Here is a 14,327-nt window from a genome sequence, read left to right on the forward strand (position 1 = left end):
CAGCCATTGGGGGGGGGGGGTGAACCAACAGAAAAGGAAGACCTAAGAAAAAAATAATAAAAAAAAGAAAAAGTAAAGTATATTGAATAAGTCCAGGTCTTCAATTAAATGAGAAACCGGCACTCTAAATCAGGACCTGTAAGCCTCTCACCCAGGCATTCTCGCAAACTACAGCGTCGTGATTCGGAGCAGGGGTGAGCTGCAGAGCTCAGGTGAGGAGGGATCTAGTCTGGCTCAACACTCAGGAGCTGCATGAAAGTCACAGCCCATTTCCTCAGCTGTGACCCGTGCAGCAAACAGTGCCCACCCCCTGGAGTTGCTCAGACAATTAGACAGAAAGGCTGAGCGTCAGTTAGGGCACCTGCTAGGCACTTGAGAATCATATCTCCATAAATGCGTGCCATGTGTGTTGAGAGGAGTCCTCTCTGAACCCACAGCCCATGATAATCACTTGCTCTCAAGCCTCTGCCTCCTGCCAGCACTTCCTATCTTGTTCTGTTTTGCAATCTGGCTGCTGCCTGTCCCTCCCTCTTACTAGATTACAGACAGTCTGAGGAAGGAAGAAGTCTTTTTCTCAATGTCAGCAACACCCATTTGTGGCCCACGTGGCTGAATACTTTGCTAGCACTCAGCACATTTCTCTACGTATAGTAACGGGATGATGATTGGTTTGGGGATTAAACTGAATACATAGTGAACATAGAGGAACCAGCTGCAGCCTTTTCATCCCTTGAACTCTAGGGAGCGTTACCTGCAGTCTCATGTCCATAGCCTCAGAAAGTCCACGGATTCTCTCGCATTCGCTAGAATTTCCGAGACTTGCGCTCTGAGCCCTCCCCTGTTCCCATGCCCTTGCAAGCTGCTTCTGACTGCACTACCTCAGGATGGAGGCAGAACTCCGGAACTCAGGGTTCTACCATGATTTATAAGATATCCACTCCCATAAATCAAGCGCTGTGTCTGGAAGACTTGACCTGACCGTGACAGCAAGGAGGTCCCGGGAGGAGCCCTAGCACTTAGCTTGCTACCACCTCCCTGCCCCTCTGAGCTCCAAATTCCCCTCATTCGCTCCAGCAGCACATTGGGGCTCCTCTCTTCACTTTGCGTATATACTCAACCCCTCCAAAATTTCAACAGGACCTGGGATCTCCCTTTTGACAAAATCTACTACTCCCAAAGCATGCAGATGACAGTCAGAATGATAAATCATACAAATGCCATCTTTAACTCCTACAAAACCCTCTTTGGAGAACAATGAATTGGAAGAGCTCCAAGGGTTGTTCCCGCAAGTCCCTCGCCCCAGCACCTGCCTTGGCACACCCACGTCCACCTTCAGCTTCTCAGGACACTTCTCACACACTCTCATAGCACGACTTGGCGAGCCAGTGGGAGTCTCCCTGCTCCACGTTCACGTCATCATTTTAACACCTACCTCCAACGACTCACTAGTCCATCACCTCGGCTGACTGGTGGTGTGGGTGCAGTGCAGGCTTATTGGACTGCCTTCCTCTCATGCTGAACACAAAGTGATTCTTGTTGGGTTTCTGGTTTGAGGCTTGGACAACTACAGCAAACAGGCAACTTCTGGACAGCCCCCTTTCTAGCACACACAGACGAGGCCCAGTGGGGGCCTCTTGGGGACTGCACACTCTTGGAGAAACAGGAAGCATGGCCCTGACCAAACAGCAGACACAGGATGGCCTGAAGCTCCATGAATTTACTGCACAGTAAGTGCCTTTTTTAAAATAATGTTTCTGATTCCTCCTTAACCTTTGTATTCTTCAGTTCCCAGGAGAGTCCCAGCCCTGAATGCATTTGGCCTTCCTTCCACACCAAGTCAGCTACTATCAGTTTCCTTCTTACACAATCTTTCTTCCAAGGAGTATAATCGGTTTCATAAGTACACGGGAACAGTGACAACATTATTGGCTCTTATATAAGTCTAAGGCTCTTTTGAATCTAATTGTGTACTCTAAATTATATCTATAAATTATATCATCCTTTCATCTTCATTTTATTTACATTACCACTGGATCACAGAAAAGAACATACACAGTAAAATGCCAAACACTGAACCTGTGGAGGCAACTCTTAGTGTTTGATAATACAGGGAGCAGAGCATAGAATTTTGTTTTTTAAAGCACACAACCTAAGTTCAAATTCTGATCTAATTCCTTGCCAGCTTATGGCCCTGAACAAATTACTTAACCTTTCTGCGCCCCCAAGATAATAATGCCCAGCAGGAAAGACTGTTGAGAGACTTCAGGGAGATGTTTATGCTATGGTGCAGTCTGTGGTATAGGGAAGGTCCCAAGTGGCTTGCTGTTGACCCCAAGAGTAGTAGTACCCTATCAAGATGCTGTTGCCCTACTATAAGCTTCAGACCAAGAAGACTGTATCCTCTTGAATGGTAAATATTTCCAGAAATCCTTTGCCGAGTATATGAACATTTAACAAGCCAGCATAGGAGGTGCTGAGTCCATCCTTGATCCTCTGCTTGCCTGGACACCAGTGCGGAGCACAGGGGACTAGGGATTGGCCCACACTCCTGTTGACAGACCACTGCCTCCTTCAAGAGCTATGGGCAAAATTCTTTATGCTTATATGGTCCCTATGTCTGCAGCACTCAAAGCATTCTTCCAGAGATTAAATCAGGGCTTTCCTATGACCCTAGTTAATAAATGTCAAGTCTTCTATGTGAAAGCTCAGAATATCCTTTTGAGGAAGGTGGCTGACATCCTTATCTTCCACACAAATAAACTGAGGCATGGAGGGGATAAATCAGAGGGCTTGTTAAAGATTCTTCACCCCTTATGTGTACACTTTTGGTTTGTATGTGAAGATCAGAATTTCATGGGAGTGCACAGCGTGTCAGCACAGACTCCCTGGGGAGCACAGTGTGGCTTCTTGCAGCAGGCAGCCCACTGCCCTCCTAACATGGCTGGGAGTGTTTCGGGACTTGGGGGTAGGGTGCGTGTACTGAGGCAGGCCTTCCTAGGGTGAAGAGTCCGAGTCAGGGAGATCAGCCCAAGCAAATAAGCCAGAACTGCAAAGATGCAGTTATGACACCTGTCGTGGGAAACATGAAGCTCCTGTTTGGGACCAAGTTCCTAGGGCAACAGTGAGCCTCTCCTCAGGAGGAAGGTAGAGCTCGACAGGGACCAAGGAGGGGCTCTGTGCCCAGCGAAGGGCGCAGTGCCCTGGGCAGCAGCTGCAGGAGGACAGAGGCCCACCCTGCCAGCTTGACAGGAAGCAGCAGAGAGCTGTCCACCAGTGGACCCTTGGGGGCCATCTCCCTGCATCCTGTGGCTGGCTTTCTCAGACGAAGGACCCTCTGCCTCTTTGTCCTCATTACTTAGAGAGAAAAAAGCCGCTAACATTTAGTGCCACCCACTAAGTGCCCAGGTTTTAACTACTTTAATGGGATAATGCCTCTCTTGGGGGACAGCACTGAAGCGTTTGGAGCCTTCTCTCTGCCAGTCACTGCACTATCCACTTTCACACAATCATGTCTTTTCATTTGCATCTCTCTCTCATCTTGGCACTGTGGGCTTTGCTCTAGGATATCACAGTGAAGCTGGGAAAACTCTCCCAGGGTTCCTTTCCCTGAAGGTTCCACGTGCGTGTAGGCTGCAAGGGAAGCCTTGTGTGAGATGTGAGAAGTGGAAATGCCTTGCGCGCTAAAGGTCAGTGGGAGGCACAGGTGCTGTGCAGCTCACGCACAGGGGTCCCAGCAGCTCCTGTGGCCCCTGCTCTGTCTCCTCCTCCAGCTTCTCCACGTGCCCCTGTGATGTCCTGGTGAAGGACTCCATCTTCCTCTGCATGGCAGCCACAGTACCAAGTGTGCAGGTGGACAGACGTGGGTTCCAGGCCATCCTGGCAGGTTCCATTTGGTGTTTGCTTTAAGCCACACCCACAGATCTTGCCAACAACTATCCTGGCTAACCTGATGCTACTTTAGGCCCAAGCTAGATGAAGAAACCACAACCCAGCACAGACCCCACCACCAATTTAGAGTCAAACCCTTACCAAAACGTCTGTACATTACCAACAGCAGCTGGGCTTCTTTCAAACCCTGAACAACGCACAAGCATTGTCTCATTTAACCTTCACAACAAGGCCGGCAAGGGTGGCCCCTGGCTCACAGAGTCAAGACGACTGTCCAGTGTCAAGTAGTGAGGAGGTGGTGAGAGTGGCCCCCGAACACAGGCCTTCAGAACCCAGAACACGAGTGTCAACCCGTTACTCATTACTCCTTACTTCCACACAGTCCAGCTTCTGTCCTCACCACCTTTTTATGTAAGGAGAGCGTCCTTAACACGCTGAAAACTTTTCTTCGGAGGACTCCTCCATGCTTCTCCTGAACTTGTCTAAAGTCCCTGATACTTTTCTTTCTTTCAGCTGTCCAAAGGTTGTTTTCCTGGTTCCTTTACCCGCTTCTCTTGGGTGTTATCTAACACAAGTAGGCACACTGGTGAGCACGTGCACATAAACCTGCACACAAAGGTTTGACCAGGACATCCAAGTGTCAAATTGCATGCTGCTTGTATAGACACACTGCCTGCTCAACAGTTATCCATCAGCCCCTTATGCCAACCCAGACCTCTGCCATCTCCCACCGGCGGCTCCCAGGGCCCTGCCCCTGCTGCCCTCTCATGGTAAAATAGAAGCAGGCAAGCGTAAGGCACACAGGGGAACAGGCAGGACACAGAAGAGAAGAGAGGAAGCTGGCAAAATCGCTGAGGTGCAGGGCAGAACCCAGGGAAACCTTCTGAGACTGAAATAAAATACCACAGAAAAGGAATGCTTAGGATGTTTTTACAGCCTTTACAAAGACAGAAAGGCCATAAGTCAGGGATATAAAGGAGAAAAAAAAAGTACAAGTTTCTCAGAGAAGAGCAATGAGAAGGACCACAGCAGGATTACTGGTGGAGCTGAGAGACAGATCCAGCATCAGGAGCAGCAAATTCAGAGGGGAGTGGTCACCAGGAAGGAATGGTCAAGTTCCTGGCAGCTTTGCTAAGTTGAGAAACATGGACTGTGTGTATGAATGACCTCAGCCACCCCTGCCTTCTCCCCTACAGAGAACAGCGTCTGAGAAGACTGGCCATGGACATGCCTTTCATTGGAAAATCGCCTGGGAAAGAGAAACTGCAATTTTTCAAGAATGAGATAGGGTCTTAGGCCTGTTTTTCCACATACTTACTATGTGAGAATCGTAAACACCAAGAAGAATAACAATAAAATTCAAACCAGATCCAGAAATAAAATTTAGCTTTTTGAACTCAATAAATCTGGTCAACCTTTGAGAGGAAAACTTTGTTGACCAGAAATGTATGGAAGCAGGACTGGTGCTATGGCGTAGCGAGTAAAGCCGCCACCTGCAGTGCCTGCATCCCAAACGTGCGCCAGTTCAAATTCTGGCTGCTCCACTTCTGATCCAGCTCTCTGCTATGGCCTGGGAAAGCAGTGGAAGATGGCCCAAGTCCTTGGGGCCCTGCACCCGCGTGGGAGACCCGGAAGAAGCTCCTGGCTCCTGGCTTCGGATCGGCACAGCTCCAGCCACTGCAGCAACTGGGAGGTGAACCAGCAGATGGAAGACCTCTCTCTCCACACTTGATCTTAGCCAAAAGGCCGAGAAGCAATGACCTCTCTCTCTCTCTCTCTCTCTCTCTCTCTCTGCCTCTCCTTCTATCTCTGTGTAACTCTTTCAAATAAATAAAGAAATCTTTAAAACAAAAAGGCATGTATGGAAGCATTCAAAAAAAGAGGCATTAAAAAAAAAAGGAAACTTGCAAGACTTAAATGCAGTGGTCTTAGACCCAGGAATTCTATTTCTGAATCTCATAAATGGAAAAATATTAAACACAGAAACAGCTTTTTGCCCAAAGTTAACAAGTGCTACTTATAATAGCATAAAATTGGAAATAGTATATATATGGGGCAAGATGGAATGGTTCTATAATAATATAAACAAACAATGCAGTGGTGCCTCTGTGTTACAAAATATGAGGCTATTTATCTATTATTTCAAAGACAGGGACAGAGAAACACAGAGCAAGACAGAGACAGACGGACAATTTCCATCTGCTAGCTCACTTTCAACTGCCTGCAACAGCCAGGGCTGAGCCAGATCAAAGCCAGGAACCAGAAACTCAGGCTGGGTCTCCCACATGGGTGGTACTTGAGCCATCACTTACTCCAAGGCTGCACAGTAGTAGGAAGCTGGAATAAGAAGCAGAACCAGGACTCGAACTCAGGTACTTAGACAAGGAATGTGGGCTGTCCAAGCAGAGTCTTAACCGCTCCACCACATGTCAGCAGCACTGCAGGAGTTTTTTTAAAAATGAAAAACTGTGTGTGTGTATGTGTGTGCAGGGACGGAGAGGGGTGTGGAAGTGGAGGAGGGAGGGAGAGAACAATAAAAAAAAAAAAAAAAAGTTGGTAAGTGAAAAGAGAAGGTTTACCATGCAAGGTCAAGCGTGTGCTCACTTTGGTGAGTCTCTCTGTGGGGACTGGTCATCTAGGATTGCACATGTAGATATCTAGGAAAAGTCTAGAAAGAAGCACTGCACACCATTACCTGGGGATAAGGAGAATAAAACAAGAAAGCCAGGGCATTCGTTTTCCTCATTTATATACTTCCAAATTTCCTGGATGTTTTTACTTTACAAGCAGAAACCCATTACTAAAGTGTGTTCACCCCGACCACCATTCACCTCAGAAGCTGCTCTTGCAATAGACTTCATTTCCCCACACCTTCTTGGGGCTGGAGGCTGCCATGTTAGCCACAGAATGAATCCCAAAATGCAAACCACTTCTCAGTCAAGACTTTTCAGGGACGCTGGGCCACTCCCACGCCCTCTTCCTCCTTTCACCAGCAAGGCCCTAGGTACAATAGCCCAGGCTCAACCACTTGCGGAAGGCCCTAGTGGATGTTGGAGCTACAAGACAGAAGAACCTGCGTCCCTAAATTATCATGTGGAGAAAATCACCTGTCTTTTTTTAGCATCTTCCTGGACCTGTTACATGAACAAGAAATTAACTTGTTTGAATCACGACATTTGAGCCTGTGTGCCTTCCATAGCTAATTACTTTTTTGGAATTCATTTATTTATGTATTATTTATTTATTTATTTTTGAGGGACAGAGAGGTAGAGACAAGAGACAAGAGATAGAGAAATCTCTCATTTGTTGGTTCACTCTCCAAATCCCTGCAACATCTAGGAATATGTCAGGCAAAAGCCAGGAGCCAGAAACTCAATCTGGGCCTCCCACAGGGTGGTGAGAACGCAAGCACTTAAGCCATCACCTGCTGCCTCCAGGGTACACGTTAGCAGGAAGATGAACTGGGAGCAGAGCTGGGACTTGAATCCAGGCACTCAGATATGGGATGCAGGTGCCCAAGCACTGTCTTCATTGCCATGGAAATGCTCACCCCTATACAATATTACTTTTGCTGAAGGACTTTTCATTGCGTTTTCTATTCTGAGGTTGTTATAGGTTTACATGCATTTGTAAGAAATAACACAGAAAAAGTCCATTCACCTTTTACCCAATTTTCCCTAGTGAAATTCTAATTTCTCCCAGTGATAAACCCTTACACACCACAGAACAGCATCACAAGATGTTAACATTGATAGAGCCAAGGCAGGAAGCATTGCAATCAAGACTAGAATTCCTCAGGTCACCCTTGCCCCCACATCCAACTCCCTTGAATCTGAAATCCCACTGTAACTCCTCACAACCAATCATCTGCTGTTCAAGTCTAGAATTTCTAGAATCATCTAGAGGATATTACATAAATGGAATAATGAAGTACACAGCCTTTGGGGAATGGTTTGCCTTCACTCTGCATATCTGCATAACCCTCTGGAGGTTCGTCCAGGTTGTTGCATTGACCAATAGTTTCTGATTTTTTCTTATTGCTGAGTAGTATACTATAAACCAGATAGTCATTCTTCCATTGAAGAACATTTGGATCATTTCTAGTTTTTTACTATTATGAATAACAGTTCTATAAACATTCATGTAAAGGTTCTGTGTGAACACAATTATTATTTCTCTAGGATAAATGCCTGGGTGTGCTACTGTTGGGTCTTGTGGTAGTACCATTTTTTAAGAAATTGCCTAGGGACCGGCACTGTGGCATAGTGGGCTAAGCCCCGTCTGCTGCACCACAATCCCATATGGGGTTCATGTCCCGGCTGCTCCTCTTCAGATCCAGCTCTGTGCTGTGGCCTGGAAAGCAGTGGAAGATGGTCCAAGTGGTTGGGCCACTATAACTGCATAGAAGACCCAGAAGAAGCTCCTGGCTTTGGATAAGCTCAGCTCTGGTTGCCGTGGCCATTTGGGTAGTGAACCGGCAGATGGAAGATCTTTTTCTCTTGTCTCTCCTCTCTGTCTGTAACTTTACTTTTCAAATAAATAAATAAAATCTAAAAAAGAAAGAAAGAAAGAAAAAGAAACTGCCTAATAGTTTTCCAAGGGGGTGGGACCATTTTATACTTTATATCCTCACCCAGTAACGAATAAGTGATAGGGTTTCTCTGCATCCTTTTCAGGGTCTGGTGTGGCCCTGCTTTCTGTTAGCCATTCTGATAGCTGTCTAGTGGCATTTCATTGTAGTTTTGATTGGCATTTCTCTAATAGCTAATGAGACTGAACATCCTTTCATGTGAATATTTGCCATCTATATTCATTTTTTAAATATATGCAGTTAATGCTTTACATTTCCCTCTAAGCACTGCTTTAGCTATGTCTCAGAAAGTTTGATGCACTGCAATTGCATTTTTATTCTGTTTAATGCATTTTTTAATCTCTCTGGTATTTCTTTGGCCCAAGGATTATCTAGAAATGTGTTGTTTAATCTCCAAGTATTTCCTATTATCTTACTGTAAATGATCTTTCATTTGATTCCATTGCTGCTAGAGAACATATTCTATATAATTTCAATTGTTTTAAAATGTTTGATTGTCTTATAGCTTAGGATGTGGCCTACATTGGTACATGCGCTGTGGGTACTTGAAAAGAATGTTTATTCTGTAACTGTTGGGTGGAGTGTTCTATAAATGTCAATTCAATTATGTGGGTTGATAAATAATATTGAGTTCTTTTCATCTTCGATGATTTTCTGTATGTCCTGTCAATTACTGATAAGAGGTTTAAAGTCTCCAATTATAATTACGGATTATACTATATGTCTATGACATACATATATAATGTATATTTAGCACTTATTCATTTGAGACATATATAATGTATATTTAGCATATATTCGTTTGAGATTCTTTATGTAGTTACTTTTATATTATATAATGTCCCCTCTGTTGTTTATATGTTCTAAAGTCTACTTTATCATATATTAATATAGTCAGTCATGCTTTCCTTTGTTTACATCAGCTTTCTCCATCCTTTTACCTTCAGCCTTCCTATATCATATTTGAAGTAAGTTTCTTGTAGACAGTATATTGCTGAGTCATATTTTTCAATCCACTCCATCAATTTCTTTCAATTGGTATATTTAGACAATTTACATTTCATATAATCATTAACATAGGGGCTGGCACTGTGGTGCAGCAGGTTAACACCTTGGCCGGTATCCCATATGGGCGCCAATTCTCGTTCTGGCTGCTCCTCTTCCAATCCAGCCTCTGCTGTGGCCTGGGAATGCAGTGGAAGATGGCCCAAGTCCTTGGGCCCCTGCACCCATGTGGGAGACATGGAAAAAGCTCCTGGCTCCTGGCTTTGGATCGGCGCAGCTCCAGCCAGTTGTGGCCATCTGGGGAGTGAACCAGCGCATGAGAGACCTCTCTGTCTCTACCTCTCTCTGTAACTCTTTCAAATAAATAAATATTTAAAATAAATGATTAATGTAGAGCTTAAATCTGCCATTTTATTTTTTATGTTTATTCTCTTTTTTTAATACTTCCTGTAGATTCCTGAAACATTTGTAGAATTCCATTTTGACTTGTTTGTAGCATTTTTGAGGCCATCTCTTTTCATAATTTTCTGATTACTCTAGATATTACATTATATATACATGATCTACCACAGTTAACTAGTATCATTATTTTAATTGGTTCTAATTAATAGGAAATGTACTTCCCTTTACCCTCTCCATTTATAATTTTCTTAAATATTTCCTATTTATTTACTTACCACATCAAAAAGTGTTTACTTTCTGCTTGAAGCATCAAATGTAATTAGAAAACACAAGAGAGGAAGGAAAGCCTTTTATATTTTACCCATATTTTGACTTATCTTTCCTAGTGTTCCAGTGTTCCTACATTGACCACTTCCTTTAATTTTATGGGATTTTATTAGCCATATTTACAGTATATCTTCGAGTGACTAGCTCTTTAGTTTTCCTTCTTCTGGGAGTTCGATTTTTCCCTTAATTCTTAAAGAAAATTTTCACTGGATATGGAATTATGGGGTGACTGTTCTTTTCTCTCAGCACATGAAAAAATATTATAGCACCTTCTCCTGGTCTCTATGATTTCCTGATGAAAAATCTGAAATTCAAATTATTTTTCCTTATCAGCATCGTGCCATTTTTCTCCCGCTGCTTTCATGAATTCTCTTAGTTTTTATATTTTATATATATTTTTGGAAATTTTATATTTTTGGAATATTTTAAAGCTTTTGGAAATTTAACTGTTGTATGTCTTGATGTGAATGTCTTAGTTAAAACAGATTGAGGTTTTCTCAACTTCTCGAGACTTGGGAAGTTTGTTTTCAGAGCAGTCCTCTTTCCAGGTCCTCAGGGACACAAACGTTAGGACTTTTGTTATGACCCCAGAGGCTCCCTGAGGTGTTATTCTTTATTTATTGAGTTTCTCTCTGTTAATCATATTGGGTAATTTATATTATTCCATCTTTCAGTTTACACTGATTACATTTGCTCTCTACTTCATTCTGCCATTAAACCCACCCTCAGAATTTTTCATTTCTGTTTTATATTTACACTTCTAAAATTTCCATTTGCCTTTTCATTGTATCTTCTGTTTGCTCTCTGAGACACTCCATTGCTTTTGCTGAGCCTTTCTGAATTTCTGACTTGTCTCAGCTGTGTTCATAACTGGTCACTGGCGTGTTCTGTCATGGCTTCTTTGAAATATTTGTCAGATAACTCTAACATCTCTGTGGTCTTGATTTTTACATCTATTGATTGTCATTTTTGTTGTTGTTCAGTTTGAGGTCTTCCTGATTCTGGTTTGAGAAGTGATTTTTGATTGAAATCTGGACATTGCGGCTGACATTGTGGCACAGTGGATAAAGTGTTTCCTGTGATGCCGACATCCCACACGGACACCAGTTCAGTCCCGGCTGTTCCCCTTCTAATCCGGCTCCCTACTAACATGCCTGGGAAAGCAGCAGAGGATGGTCCAAGTCCTTGGGCCCCTGCACCTACGTGGGAGACCTAGAAGAAGCTCCTGGCTCCTGGCTTCAGCCTGGACCAGCCCTGGCCTTTGAGACCATTTGGTGAATGAACCAACAGCTGGAAGAGTGATATCTCCCCCCGCCTTCTCTCTCTTCCTCTCACACTCTGTAACTCTAACTTTCAAATAAACAAAAAGGAAGGAAGGAAGGAAGGAAGGAAGGAAGGAAGGAAGGGAGGGAGGGAGGGAGGGAGGGAGGGAGGGAGGGAGGGAGGAGGACATTTTCTACTTAGACTCAAACCTTAAATCTTCTGCTTCAGATAGGTTTCTCTGACTGTGGGAGGAAAAGAAGCATCACGCCTTGCGGCCGAGTGAAGGCAGAAGCCCAGGTTCTCTAACAGCACCTGCTGGGAGCCGACAGGGGAGCTCCTGTCACTCCTGGGCAGGACCCATAGTCTAAGCATTCTAGTTCCCCATGTGGTCTCCACTGACATCACAATGTGGTGTTCTCATTACTTGTTTCCAGTGGTGACAGTCCTGACTCTTCACCAGGCTCTCAAGCCCCTTCCAGCAGGGAAGGATACCATCATCACCACATGAGTGGAAGCCCAGGGCCTCACTTATGTGGTCTCCCATGACCCTACAGGGCAGACATGTTGGGGTGCCTCGTTGCATCCTAGCATGTCTGAAAGTCTGGGCTGTCCATTCAGCCCCTGCTCAGTTTTTTGCTGTGGCTTTTGGATGGAGTACAGCAATTATCTAAAAGTGTTCTATCTTGCTAGGCTGCCTCTTTCCTGGTCCTACAGCTAAAGGAAGAAAAGACTTTCATTGAAGATTGTTTAATCTGAGCCCACTGATGTTTCTAGGTTACCTTCTTGTTTGGCCCCAACTTCTGTCTATGTGAGGCGAATTAAAACCCAGGGAACTTTCAACCATGTTATGCTTTAGGCCCTGGGATCCCTAGTTGATCTACCTCCTCTCCACCTTCCAGGATTTTCTTATGTTTGTTTGACACAAAATGTGCCGTATTTTCACTTGTAGATATTGGGAGGAATAGAGGGACGTAAGTCTACTCCATCCTCCAAAAAGCGTAAGTCAAGTGATATTTCATAATATTTCTTTCGTAATATTAGTTTAAAAGATAATTTGGTCTCTTTTAGAGTATCTAGTGTTCTGATTCATCTTGGCCTTCTTTCAAATTTGTTGGGTGTCTTAGTCCATTCAGGCTGATATGAAAAAAATTGGAAAGTTATAAGCACAGAATGTACTGCTCCTAGTTCTGGATGCTGGAAGCCCGGATCAAAGCTCTAGCAGAGCTGGTGTCTGGTAAAGCCTGTTCCTCACACACACCGACTTTCTTCTGCATCTTCACCTGGCAGGAGGGCTAAACCAATTCCTTCAAGCCTCATTTATGGAAGCACTGACCCCATTCATGAGGACTCTGGCCTCACAACCTAATCACTTCCAAAGGTCTTAAAATTACTGCATTGGGGTTTAGATATCAAGACACGAATTAGGGAGGGACACAGCATTCCAACCACAATAGCTCAGCAACTACAAGGCTGAGAGTCAGTCCAGAAGTCACCTCCTTCAAGCCATGTGCTATGTGCTCTAAAGAGATACAATCTGTGTAGAATACTGATTATGGAGGGCCCGTGGCCAATGTGAACAACGTCTCAGGAAGGGCCCTAGATGCTGTTCGGCAAGACCGACTGCTCACACAGAGTTCTCTGGGCTGGGGTGGGGGAGTGAGTGTGGTAGAAATGGTGGAAGACAGGAGCTTTGCCTACACCATTTCTGACCTTGGCAATGAGAGCTCCAGAAATAAGCCTTTTGGATACTGGTTCTTAAACACAAAAAAATAAGTTCTGAACCAAGGAGAAGAAGCTGATGCGAAAGGAAACAATTCGTTGCTCTCATTCTCCCTGGAATCATTTTGAACATCCTCTATCCCACAGATTTTTAAATTTCCTATTTGCATGTGTACCTCTACCTGGAGTATCCTTGTATAACACTTTTTCCAGTGGCTTCTTGATTTAATCAAATATTTACTTCTTTATTTCTTTATTTTCAAACCTCAGATAATATTTATTAACTTCCACTTACCTTTCCTTCTGCCTCTTCTTGTATCTCAGTTTCACTTATTATCAGATGTGGTTTGTCCCCAAAGGATTCACACGCTGCAGGCTTGGTCCTTGGTGTGAAGTTGGAGAACCTTTAAGAGAAGGGGCATAGGGCAAACTGGTTAGGTCGCTGGAAGTACTGCCCTTAGAGGGATTAAGGTCTCCTGGAGCCCTAATTAGTTCCCATGATAGTGAATTGCTATAAACACACGAGCATGGCCTTGCAACTCTCTTGTTTCCTGTCTTGCCATGTGACCTCTCCCTCTCACACAAGATCCTGCTATGACGTCATCCACCACTATGTGACGTAGCCAGGGGTCCTCACTAGATGGTTACCCAATTGGGGACTTTCAGGCTGCCAAACACCTTGTCATAGCAATGAAAAGTGGACAGGTACATTCAAGCTTTTATAATACTCACTTCCACACTCCAACTAGAATTAGTTCCCATGATCTTTCTATAAATTGAATTTTTTAAAACTCAAAATAAGTAGCATTTTAGTATTATGTTCATGCACAATTCTCAGTTCCACTGTAGCTAACTGTGATGGATAGATCTGAGAACTTTGGCTGGAGCCCTGAAAATGAATGTAATTCTGTATTACTGAAAATTGGCTTATAGAAGGACACCCTTCAAGGAGACTAATGACCCTATTTTAATTTATTCTCAGCACCATTCATTTTGTGTCATATTCAACTACAATTCTTTATTTCCTACAGACGACTCTCCAGGATACTTTTTTCTATTTCATCAACCTAATCTTATCATTTCACAGAGAATAGTAAATGATATGATTTCTTGTTGGACATGCAGCAACAAA

General features: G+C 44.0%; 2 long non-coding RNA genes across 9 annotated transcripts in view; one reads left to right on the forward strand and one right to left on the reverse strand.

Annotated features, from left to right (window-relative positions):
• LOC103350379 (uncharacterized) overlaps nt 1–14,327 on the reverse strand; it is a 231,001-nt gene that overhangs the window by 113,213 nt on the left and 103,461 nt on the right. For all 8 annotated transcript variants that reach the window (XR_016232936.1, XR_016232933.1, XR_016232934.1 and 5 more), the window contains exon 2: nt 13,491–13,599. This is a non-coding gene — a long non-coding RNA (uncharacterized LOC103350379). The remainder of the gene's footprint in view (nt 1–13,490; nt 13,600–14,327) is intronic.
• Nucleotides 1,597–5,742, forward strand: LOC138849414 (uncharacterized). The gene is made up of 2 exons (XR_011388276.2): nt 1,597–1,727; nt 5,085–5,742. It is a non-coding gene; the product is annotated as an uncharacterized LOC138849414 (long non-coding RNA).

This window comes from Oryctolagus cuniculus, chromosome 4 (genome assembly GCF_051225735.1).
Source record: "Oryctolagus cuniculus isolate XC-2025 breed Fujian yellow rabbit chromosome 4, ASM5122573v1, whole genome shotgun sequence".
NCBI classification, from domain to species: domain Eukaryota; kingdom Metazoa; phylum Chordata; class Mammalia; order Lagomorpha; family Leporidae; genus Oryctolagus; species Oryctolagus cuniculus.